The 12677-nt window shown below is 47.6% G+C and overlaps 1 pseudogene; it reads left to right on the plus strand.

The window, feature by feature from the left end:
• Positions 1 to 5750: 5750 nt before the first annotated feature.
• Positions 5751 to 6201, plus strand: LOC136158560 (small ribosomal subunit protein eS26 pseudogene; annotated as a pseudogene).
• The last annotated feature ends 6476 nt before the right edge of the window (positions 6202 to 12677 follow it).

Here is a 12677-nt window from a genome sequence, read left to right on the forward strand (position 1 = left end):
TTCACTAGTCTGACATATATTTTAGTTTCCACATGTAAGGGATTTATCATACACTTTTTGTCTTTCTCTGTCTAACTTATTTCATGAAGAAGTAATGCCCTCTAAATCCATCCATATCGCTACAAAAGGCAAAATTTCATTCTTTTTTTATGGCCAAGAAATATTCCACTGTGTATATCTACCACATCTTTATCTGTTGATGGACACTTAGGTTGTTTCTGTGTATTGACTATTGTAAATAATAACTATGAACTTCGGGGCGGGTGTATCTTTCTGAATTAGTGTTTTCATTTGTGTATATACCCAGGAGTGGAATTGCTGGGTCAAATGGTAGTTCTATTTTTAGTCTGTTAAGGAACCTTCATACTGTTTTGCCTCAGTGGCTGCACCAATTTACATTCCCACCAATGATGTGTAAGGGCTCCCTTGGCTTCACGGTCATTGCTGACATTTGTTTCTTGTGCCTTTTTGATAACAAACAGGTGTGAGGTGTTATCTCATTGTGCTTTTGATTTGCATTTCTCGGCTTAGCGATGTTGAGAATCTTTTCATGTGCCTGTTGACCGACCATCTGTATGTCTTTGGGAAAATGTCTACTTGGGTCTTCCGGCCATTTTTTCATCAAGTTTCTTTTTTATGTTGAATTGTATGAACTGTTTTATATATTGATATTTTGAATATTAACCCCTTATCGGTTACAACATTTGCAAGTATTTTCTCAAGAAAGTGCTCTCATGTGTGAGAACAAGAGGCTGGGGGGCTGGCAGGGACAGACAGAGGAGGTGTCTCGTGTATCTCTCCTTCCGCCCAGAGGAGGAGGCTGGGGGGCAACGGGGACAGAACAGAGGGGCAGCTCCCTGGGAGAACCACGCTTGGAAAAGACCATGCCCCTGACTCAGCTTTTCCTCAAGGTTCAGCCCCTGCCCTCATGCGCAGCCCTGGGGTGAGTCCAGGGACAGCAGAGAGCAGACGGCTGTGAGAAGGAGGGATGACAGTGTCCCCTCCTCGTTTCTTTTTCTGTTTTTAGTTATGGTAAAATACCTGGAATGTAAATCCTGTCATGAGTGATGCTTAGTACACTCAACGCTGTGTGGCCATCACAGCCATCACCTGGTTCCAGAACATTCCCATCACTGCAAACGGAGGCCCTGTACCCATTAACCGCTCCAATTCCACCTCCCCCCTCCCCACCAGCCCTGGCCAGGGATCGAACTCACACCCTCAGCAGTGAGAGCTCAGAAGGCTAACCACTGGACCACCAGGAAACTCCCTCAGCTTCTTTTATTAGTATCATGTTTTCATCCATGTTGTGGTGTGTGTCAGTACTTCACCCTTTTTATGGCCAAACAATATTCCATTGTAAGGGTATGATGCTGCTGCTGCTAAGTCGCTTCAGTTGTGTCCAACTCTATGTGACCCCATAGACGATAGTCCACCAGGCTCCCCGTCCCTGGGATTTTCCAGGCAAGAACACTGGAGTGGGTTGCCATTTCCTTCTCCAATGCATGAAAGTGAAAAGAGAAAGGGAGGTCGCTCAGTCGTGTCCAACTCTTAGCGACCCCATGGACTGCAGCCCACCAGGCTCCTCCGTCCATGGGATTTTCCAGGCAAGAGTACTGGAGTGGATTGCCATTGCCTTCTCCGTTTATTTATCCAATCAGCGTTAAAAAGCTGTTTCCACTCTTTGTTGCTAACAGTGCTGTTGTGCACATTTGTGTATGAGACCTTGTGTGAACATGTTTCACTTCCTTGGGCTACATTCCCAAGAGAGCAGTCGCTGAATCAAGTGGTAATTCTATCTTTAACTTTTTGAGGAAGATTTTCCACTGTGTTAGTTTTTAAAATAATAATAATGATAATAATTAAAAACAACAGTGTCCCATTACCTGGCAGCTACGTATCAGACCCTGTGCCAGCCCCGTAGTTCTGGCCTTTGAGGTTTCTGCAGGAATACAGAATGACGACACTCATCACGCAGATGGAGGGAAACAGGTGCAGGGAGCTGGGGGAACTGCCCAGAGTCACAGCGAGTGATGGCCAACCCTGATTTGCACCCAGAGTGCTCCAATGAGGAAGCTCAGTCCTGCCTCCCACTGGGCCATCTTCATGTCTGTCCTGCTCCTCAATCTACCTGAGCTCCTGAGAGGACTGAGGGAGAGAGATGGAGAGGGTGACGGGCAGTCGTCACCATAGGGAAGAACTTGTGGGGATGACGCGGATGGCACGGTGGTTTCTCAGTGATTATCTTGACCCATTTTTTAAAGGCTTTTAAAAAGTTTCTTTATTTTTGGCTGCACTGGGTCTTCGTTGCTTTGTTGGGGGCTTTCTCTAGTTGCGGTGAACGGGGGCTGCTCTTCATGGCGGTGCAGAGGCTTCTCTTTGTAGGAGCTTCTCTTATTGCAGAACACAGGCTCCAGGGTGGGTGGGCTTCAGTAGTTACTGCACACGGGCTCAGTAGTTATGGCTTGTGGGCTCTAGAGCACAGCCTCTAGAGTGTGGCCCTGGGGTTTAGTTGCAGCATGTGGGATCTTCCCAGACCAGGGATCGAACCTGTGTCCCCTGCACTGGCAGTGGATTCTTATCCACTGTGCCACCAGGGAAGACCTTGACCCATTTTTAAAAAACAATGGTGCAGACTCTTTACTCTGACAGTATAAAAAAACTAAAAAAAAAAAAATCAAGCCCAAACAGGTGTGTTTAGTAAAACTCAACCACAGACAGGTGGAAATTTGAAAGCACTGATTCTCATTGGAATACCTCTGTGGAGGAATGAAGAGGGAAGACCCCAGTGCTGCCCTACAGGGGGTCGTCCGGTCGGCCTGATTTGGGTTGGACAGTGGGATTTTGGAGACCTCCAGGGACCCACAGGCTGCTTCATGCAGTCTTGAGTACTGGATGGTGCATCTTCATCTAAACTCTGTCCTGTCAAAGCTGCAGACGGGGGCCCACAGGAGGGAACCACTCCCTGATCTGGGCTCTGACACCCACCTCCCCAGCCATCCTGCTTCGGCCCAGGCCTGTGGCATTTCCCAGGCAGCTGTAGTTTGGTGCCTTGTGTATGAAACCAGGGGATCCAGAAGCTTGTCTGTGAAAGAATATTATGGATGAACTTGACAAATGGCAAAGCAGTTCGCTGCAGGAGGGTAGACTGCTGGGCGGTCCAGGGACACAGGTGGGTGGAGAGATCCGAGGTTGGCAGCAGGAATGCTGAGCTGGCGGTATTCAGCGCCCTTCATGCCTGGTGTCTAGTATTGTACGTTATATGTCTAGTATTGTATGTTATAGCAGCAGGAAGAACAGCTAACGTACATTCAGCGCCTTCCCCGAGTCGGCACTGTATCCAGTGCTTCATGTGCATTCCTGACTGCACATGAATCCAGACCGCAGTCCTATCCGGGGTATGCTGTTATTCTCCCCATTTTACAGATGAGGAAAGCAACTGAGGCCAAAAGGAGTCACAAAGCTAGTAAATGGAGGAGTAGGTGCCAGGGCCAAGCATTCTAGGGGGGCCACTGCCTGGAACCCCCACCAGGAGGGATGAGGCTCCCAGGACCCCCTGTCTATGTGTGTGGAAGATTCCAGCTGGAAGGACCCGCCTGGTATCTAAGGGAGCATCAAGGATGAAGAAGGGCCAACTGTCGTGACAAGGTTGAACGTGACCCTAAAGCTGGCCTCCAGCTCCCTGGGGGCCCAAAGCCACACCAGGGGCCTGGTCCTGGGGAGAGGGGCCTTCTGGCAGCATCCAGTCCATGGGCCAGCAGCGGCTTCTCAGATGGTTATTGATGCCAGGAAGGAGGGAGGCACACACGAGGGTGATCTGGACAACTTGCTTTTCTCCTGTCTCCGGCAGCAGCCCTGGAGCACCCTGGCGGGGCCGCAGCCCAGCTCTTTGTCCGCAGACTCTCAGGTGCATTTCTTTGGCCTGCCATGGCTCTAAATGGACGTTGCTCCTGGTGGGTCCTCTCAAGGCCCAGGTACCTTGTCACACAGGGACATCTCCTTTCTCAAGTCACCAGCTTTGCGGGGCTGCTGTGTGTGCCCCGGGGCCTCCTCTGCAACCCCAATCCAGGCTACAGATATGTCATCCTCCCAGCCTTGGGCCACAGAGTGGCCCACAGGCAGAGCTGGCAGATGTTTCTGGTAGGTCCACGTCCCCTACCAAAAGCCCCAGTGGTCAGGTTGCAGCCGGTTCTCACCTCTGTTGCACAGGGAGCCTAGCTGCCCCGGCATTCCAGGTCTCCTGAATGGAGCTAGAGCCGTCTCTCCTGCAGTCCTCGGTTGACAGGATCTTCTTACTCCTGCCTACAGGTGCCCATGCTTATTTTATTTAAAAAAATACATACTTATTTTTGGCTGTGCTGGGTCTTCATTGCTGAGCAGGCTTTGCTGTAGCTGCAGTGAGCAGGGGCCACTCTCTAGTTGCGGCGTGCGAACTTCTCATCGCAGCGCCTTTTCCTGTTACAGAGCAGACTGTGCATGCCTGGCTTCAGTGGTTGCAGCGTGCGAGCTCAGTAGCTGTGGCCCATGGGCTTTTTAGCTGCACATGGAGTCTTCCTGGGCCAGCAATTGAACCCATGTCCCCTGCATTGACAGGCAGATTCTTACCACTGTGCCCCCAGGGAGGTCCATACCCCTACATTGAAAGGAGACCAGATAACCTGGGCTTGGACCCAAACCCTCTGACTCTAATGCGGTCTCTGCCACTGACTAGATTACCTTGAAATAGTGGAAGTGTTAGTCACTCAGTCGTGTCCGACTCTGTGATCCCACGGATTTGTACTGTCCATGGAATTCTCCAGGCAGGAATACTGGGGTGGGTTGCCATTTACTTCTCCAGGGGATCTTCCCGACCCAGGGATCAAACCCAGGTCTCCCACATTGCAAGCAGATTCTTTACCATCTGAACCACCAGGGAAATTTTGGGCTAGTTATTTAACCACTCTGCACCTCAGTTACCCTTCTGTACAGTAGGGATGATACGCCACTATCATGAGGTGGATGTGAGGGTTGAAAGTGCTCATGTAAACACATGGTGCTAGGACAAGCGGATATCTACAAGCAAAAGAAGGAAACTGGACAAACCATACACAAATATTAACTCAAAATGGATGAATGATCTAAATTTAAGAGTAAAACTATAAAAGTCTTAGAAGCATATAAAAGTAAATGTTCATTAACTTGAGTTAGGCAGAGCCTTCTTAGATACGATACCAAAAGCATAGTGATGAAGAAAAAGATAAATTGGACTTCATGAAAATTAAAAATATTTGTGCTTCAAAAGATACCATCAAGAAAGTGTAAAGATAACCCATGGAATAGGAGACAGTTCCATAATTTGCAATTTGCAATTCCAATAATTGCAGATCAGATATCTGATAAAGGACTTGCATCCAGTATTGATAAAGAACTCAACACTGAGCAACAAAAAGATACCCGATTTAAAAATAGGCAGATTATCTGAATAGACATTTCTCCAAGAAGTGTATACAATGGCTAATAAACACAAAGATGCTCAGCATTATTAGTCATTAGAGAAATCAGATCAAAACACGAATGAGAAAAAATAGTTCCATAGTCACCTTGCGCAATGGAAAATAAACTCGAAGAGCACCTTCCTACCATAGATTTAAGCGGGAACACTGAATAATAAAGAAAACTTGAGTAAAGTGGATTCCTGTTTTGGCGTGCGGCCTGGAGACATCTACGGGGCGTGAGTGGAGGGATCTCACTCTATATAAGAGAGTCAGTTCCGTCACCGGATCCTCTCTCGCCTCCGCGCTTCCAAGATGACCAAGAAAAGAAGGAACAACGGTCGTGCCAAAAAGGGCCGCGGCCACGTGCAGCCTATTCGCTGCACCAACTGTGCCCGATGCGTGCCCAAGGATAAGGCCATTAAGAAGTTCATCATTCGGAACATCGTAGAGGCCGCAGCCGTCAGGGACATTTCTGAAGCGAGTGTTTTCGACGCCTATGTGCTTCCCAAGCTGTACGTGAAACTGCATTACTGCGTGAGTTGTGCCATTCACAGCAAGGTAGTCAGGAATCGCTCTCGGGAAGCCCGGAAGGACCGAACACCTCCACCCCGATTTAGACCTGCGGGTGCTGCCCCACGTCCTCCACCAAAGCCCATGTAAGGATTCAAGTCCTTAAAGACTGAAGAAATACTGGTTTCTCTGAAAAGACAATAAAATGGAAATTATACTTTATGTAAAAAAAAAAAAAAATCACGAATGAGATACCACTTCACACCCATTGCAATGATTCTAATAAGACAGACAGACAGTAACAAGTGGTGACAAAGATATGGAGAAATTGGAACCATCACACGTAGCTAGAAGAAACATCAAATGGTACAGCTGTTCTGGAAAACAGTATAGCAGTTCTTCAAAGAGTTAACCATGAAATTACAGTCTTACCCAGAATCTCACTCCTTGGTTTATCTGCCAGAACAGAAAACAGATGTTCACACAAAAACTTGTATACAAATATTCATAGCACAGCTATTCATGTAACAGCCAAAAAGTGGAAACAACTCAAAAGTCCAAAATCTGATGAAAGGATGAACAAAATCTACTATATCCAAACAATGGAATGTTATTCAGCTGTAACAGAACAGACTGCTGATTCACATGACATCATGGATGAATCTTAGAAACATGCTAAGTGAAAGAAGTTAGTCACAAAGGACCACATTTTGAATAATCTCTTTCTTCCTTCTTTGATAAAAGATTTGTTTATGGGTGGGAAAGGGTAAATCAGGATAGTGGGAAAGTCTGTCTGTAAAATCATCTAACAAAATATTAAAGCAAAACATTCTGAATGAGAAGCCTGGGAAAGAAGTGTCTAATACATGTGTGGCTTAGGATCTGGTGGGCAGTTTGCCCAGACCTCCACCAGGCTGATGTCCTGCGGCATGCCTGTGCAGAGACTGGACTTAGCTCTGTTAATACAGACAATTGAGTGGTAGGTTCGAAGTCAGTTTTGGTGAAGTAGAAGCTCAACTTCACTGATTCTTACTGAATAAAGAAAAGGATGAGGAGAGAGAGGCTCAGATAAGAAACTACTCAAAATGAAGAGCCTCATTTTTCTAGTTTCCACATATATACATTAATATATATTTTTCTCTTTCTGACCTACTTCACTCTATATGACAGTTTCTTGGTCCACACATGTCTCTGTAGATGACACAATTTCATTCCTTTTTGTGGCTGAGTAATAGTCCATTGTGTGTGTATGTGTGTATATAAATAACATGTCTTCTTTATCCATTCTTCTGTTGAGGACATTTAGGTTGCTTCCATGTCCTAGCTATTGTAAATCGTACTACAATGAGCATTGAGGTGCATGTATTTTTGTTTCAATTATGATTTTCTCTGGGTATATGCGCAGGAGTGGAATTGCTGGGTCAAATGGTAGTTCTGCTTTTAATTTTTTTAAGGAACCTCCGTACTTTTCTCCACAGTGGCTATATTAATTTACATTCCCACCAACAGTGCAAGAGGGTTCCCTTTTATTCACACCCTCTCCAGCATTTATTGTTTGTGGATTTTGTGATGGTGGCCTGAATGATCCTTTTTATATGAGATATATAGAATGGGCACGTCCATACAGACAGAAAGCAGATTAGGGGTTGCTAGAGGTATGGGTGAGGAAGGAAGGGAAGGAGAGTGAATATCAATACTAATGGGTCACGGGTTCCTTTGAGGAGTGATGAAAATCTTCTGGAACTAGATAGTAGTTTGTAGATAGTAGATTGTACAACCATCTGAATGTACTAAAAACCACTGGATAGTATACTTTCAGTTGGCTATGTGAATTATGTTACAATAAGTGAGTTATATTACATGTTAATCCATGTAGGGACTTCCCTGGTAATCCATTGTTTGGGACTTCATCTTCCAATGCATGGAGTGTGGGTTCAGTCCCTGGTTGGAGAGATAAGATCCCACATGCCTTGGGGCCAAAATTCAGAACATAAAACAGAGGCAATATTGTAACAAGTCAATAAAGATTTTTTAAAACTGTTAATCCTTGTAAAGCACAAAACATGTAGACATTCTTTAGTCCCTATTCCAGTCGTGTCAGTGTAAGCATTCCCCAAGTTTCCAGGGCCCATCCAGTCTCGGCAGAGGAGATGAAAAGGGCTGCTGGCTTCTCAGCCTCGCATCTGCTGCCCCTTGGGAGGTGTGCACTGTGAGCTTCCTGTGGGTTTTCTCTCTCCCTTTGGGGATTTTGTGATGTTCCAGTCTGGGATGTGTGTGCATGCTCAGTCACTTCAGTCATGCCCTACTCTCTGAGATCCTATGGGCTGCAGCTCGCCAGGCTCTTCTGTCCATGGGATTCTCCAGGCAAGAATTCTGGAGTGGGTTGCCATGCGCCCTCCTCCAGGGCATCTTCCTGACCCAGGGATCGAACCCTTGTTTCTTGTGTCTCCTGCATTAACAGATGGGTTCTTAACCACTAGCACCACCTGGGAAGTCCTCTGGGACATACCAGCTGCATCTCTATCCCAACACACATTAATGAAGGCACCCTCCCCTCCAGCCATCACGTGTAAGCAAGACCACAAGCCAGTAGGCAGGGCTGCAAAACCTACCCTCCAAAACCAAAGTCCATCGTTGCTGTCTGGTATTGAGAAGCAGCATCTTCTCTTGTATTTCATGACAAAATCCCTTTTGTATACCCCTTTGTACTCAGTGTTCTGGGTAACTGTGTGTCAGAGATGACAGGTTTAGAAAAGGAGAGGAGAGAGGCAGGCAGAAAGGGGAAACAGCAGAGTTTTGGTGCCAGCAAGAGCTGAGTTCAAATCCTGCCTCCACCACTGACTATCGTGTAACCTCGGGCCCTTTGATTCCAGTAAGAACACCTGACTTCTTAGTAAGGACTGTTGTGAGGATAAAATAAAATGTGCCAAAATGCTAAAAAAATTAAAAGTGCAACATAACACGTGCAGCATGCCTAGGCTGGTCTCTGGCAGCCAGAAGGTATTAGACAGTGGCAATCATAAGAAATCCATTTTTATGATTCAAATCTGAGACGGTGATAAATAACTTGAAACCAAATGGGTGTTCCATGTCGTCAAGTCCAAGGCCGATTTCTGCCTGTTGCTCCCGCCCTCGCACCTCTCACTGTATCACAGACGCTGAAGACCCCTCTGTCTGGGTTCCCATCCACCAGCTCTTTGTGCTTCCTTGGTGTGAGCACTCTCCCCAAAGACCTGTTCTGAATCCTCTTCCAGACTTTGATGTCCCTCTCCTGGTGAGCTACTCCCTCCTGGGGCTCTAAAGATGCCTGTAGTTTAAAGACTTTACAAAAGACATCATTTCCACACCTGCCAGTCTGCCCCTGGAAGCATCTAGCCACCACCTCACAGGGCACATATTGAAAGTCAAAAGGACCATCTTTTCTGCTCCCCGTTCTGCGTCTCCTTTCAGTCACTGGCACATCCGCCTGTCAGCCATGCACTCGTTCATCGTCCAGTCCTTCCTCCAGTTGGTCAGATCTATTCCTATGATGCATCTGACTTCTTTAGGTCTCCTCTCCATAGCCTCTTTCTTGTTTTTTTTTTTTTTATTTTTTGCATATGGGATCTTAGTCCCCTGTGCCCCCCGCAGTGGGAGTGGCGTCTTAACCACTGGACCTTCAGGAAAGTCCCTGACCTTCTCTTAAAGAGAGTCCAGGAGCTTGGCGCTTCACTGTTAGAAAAAAACCCAGGATCCTGCCTAGTCTGGCCCCAGCCTCCCTGACACATCCATCTCCCAGGACCTCCCTGTGTTAGATTCATGTCAGATGACCCGCCGCCCTTGAGCTAGAAACGGTCCCTCGCCTTCCCCCAGGCTGCTTCCTGAACTGGGACTGAAGTCAGCATTGGTCCGAAGGCAGATTTTACCAAGTGGCCTCTCTCAGCTTTGGAAGATGAGTAGGGAAATAAAACTGCTGCCAAGTACTGTCCCTCAGTAATTGTCTGTCTGCTCGGGACAGGCAAGCAGCTGGCGATGAGGCTGGCTGTTCACTGCACTTGTCACCTTCACTCCCCAAGATGAGTCCTGCTCACTGCCCCCTAATACCGCCGCTCTGTGCGATCCCCTTTCACGTGCTGTCTTCACACTGCCTTCCTCCCCTGCGGCCTGTCCTTCTGGAGGTCAAGGACCCTGATTCCAGGCATACATTCCCTACAGCCTGAAGACTGATCTGACAACTCTGACTGGGGCTCTTAATGGCCGAGGCAGAAGCTGGGCCTTGTCATTGAGCGCTGGAGGCCAAGCAGAACTGTCCCGCAGGCAGACACCGTGACCTGGGAGGCGCCTTCAATTCAATAGAAGTTAATTACACTTTGACTGTTGAAATCTAATGAATCACTACATCAGAAGGATGGAATGAACTCAGCCACATTGGGTGAAAGATCAGGTGACAGGGGACAGTCCCTGCAGATAATACTTCCCCAGAGGGATTTTCCCCTCTTTTGGGAATTCCCCTCTTTGGAGATTTGGTGCAGAAAGTTAGCATTCAGCTCATAGCCCTCAGTTCACCTATCCCCTCCTCTACTCCAGCCCCCAACCAGAAGCACCCACTTGGCTAGGTTTATTAGATCCTTGGATGTGTGTTGGGGGTGGGGCATGTGGGGGCGCTGTTTGGTGTGTGTAGTTATCTTCATTGTATGTAGACTCCTGCATTGTAGGCAGATTCTTTACTGCCTGAGCCATTGGGGAAGCCCTAAAGATGCATCTAGAAACTTATGTTTACCCGCCAAGGGAAACCAGGTTTTTGTCTGCATGTCTGCCCCTCTGAGAGTCTGTTTCTGGAATAGCCTACATTCTCTCCTTTCCCAACCTCATCACCAACTCATCTCTGATCTTTTTTTTTTTTTAATAAAACTACACATTTTAGTTTTTAAAAATTTTTATTAGTTTGTTGGCTGTGCTAGGGCTTTGTTGCTGCACTCAGGCTGTCTCTAGTTGGGGCGAGCAGGGGCTCCCCTTTGTCGTGGGGCACGGGCTTCTCACTGCGGCGGGTCACAGGCTCTAGGCACACAGGCTGCAGTAGTCGCAGCTCTTGGGCTCTAAAGCATGGGCTCAGTGGTTGTGACACAGGGGCTTAATTGCTCTGTGGTGTGTGGGATCTTCCCGGAGCAGGGATTGAACCCATGTCCCCTGCACTGGCAGGAGGATTCTTATCCGCTGGGCCACCAGGGAAGTCCCAGATCATCTTAAGATGCCCTAGTCTTTAGATCACTGAATCTCCTATCAAACAGGTGAGATTTGGGCAGAGTTTGACTGTAACAAACCTTTGGTGTAACTCATTTGAGCTGATAACACCACAGATTTGTTTATTGTACACAGCCCTCTGCTGCCGCAGGAAAGCTACATAGAAAAACTTCAATTTACTGATCATTATTAAGTTTCTCTACCCACCACCTTTGAAAAATGTTCGCTGGCTGGTGCAGATCTCCCCCTGGTGGCAGGAGAAAGGCACCAGCCCTTCTCTCTGTTCATTCCACTTCCCTCCAGGATGGTTTTAGAGTCTTCTTTCCCTGGTGCCTCTTGCGTCCTCCCAGCCACAGAGTCCTCTCTGCAAGAGGACAGATCGCAGCCACTCACCCTCATTGCATTCCTCACGCCCAGCAGTCTGGCTGCTCCCCGCTGCACTGAAGTCGCTCAGACAGAAGTAGCCAGTGGACCGCCAGTCTGAACATCTTCATACCCGACAACGAAATGTCTCTGCTGCTGCGTTGGGTCCCCCTCTCCTAATTGTGCTTAAAATGCCCTTTCTTTGGCTCACAGGATCCACGGTGTTCTGGTTTTCTTCTGCCTCTGTCATCCTTACCTCTTTCTCTTGTATGACCCTCTCTCTCTGCCCATCTTAAACCTTTGAGCTCCTGATCATTTTCCTTCCTCTTCTGTCTTCACTTAGGGACTTCCTAAGTAACTCAGTTGGTAAAGCATCTGCCTGCAATGAGGGAGACCTGGGTTCAATTCCTGGGTCAGGAAGTTCCCCTGGAGAAGGAAATGGCAATCTACTCCAGTACTTTTGCCTGGAGAATCCCATGGACAGAGGAGCCTGGCAGGTTACAGCTCATGGGATCCCAAGAGTTGGACACGACTTAGCGCTAATCTTTTATCTTATCTGTCTTCATTTGCTTCACTATCTCAGCCACTCACATAGTTTCAGCCACCACCTGCCTGGACGCAAGTGTCTGAGAACCTGTCTTTCTAGTCCAACGCTCTCCCCTGCATGCTTGATCATGTATCTACCTGCCTCTAGGACGTTCTGCTCCCAGGTGCTCGAGGCCCGCCATTCAGACACGACACGTCCAAACTGGGAGTCCTCATCCTACCCGCCCCCCAGCTCCCACTGCGTGTCCCCATCTCTGTGGTCAGCACCGCCATCCTCCTCCCCAGTCCTGGATGCCTCCTTTCCTGTCACTGTCTGTTGTGTGTTGAATTCTGTTCACCAAAAAAACAGGTTAAAATCCTAAACCCTTGATTGGAAATAGGGTCTTTGCAGATACATTAAAGTGAAGTCATGCTAGGCTTCCTGGTGGCTTAGATGGTTAAGAATCTGCCTGTAGTGCTGGAGACCCTGGTTCAATCCCTGGGTCGGGAAGATCCCCTGGAGAAGGGAATGACAATCCACTCTAGTATTCTTGCCTGGAGAATCCCAACAGTCCATGGGATCGC

The sequence above is a fragment of the Muntiacus reevesi genome, chromosome 2 (genome assembly GCF_963930625.1).
Source record: "Muntiacus reevesi chromosome 2, mMunRee1.1, whole genome shotgun sequence".
NCBI classification, from domain to species: Eukaryota; Metazoa; Chordata; class Mammalia; order Artiodactyla; family Cervidae; genus Muntiacus; species Muntiacus reevesi.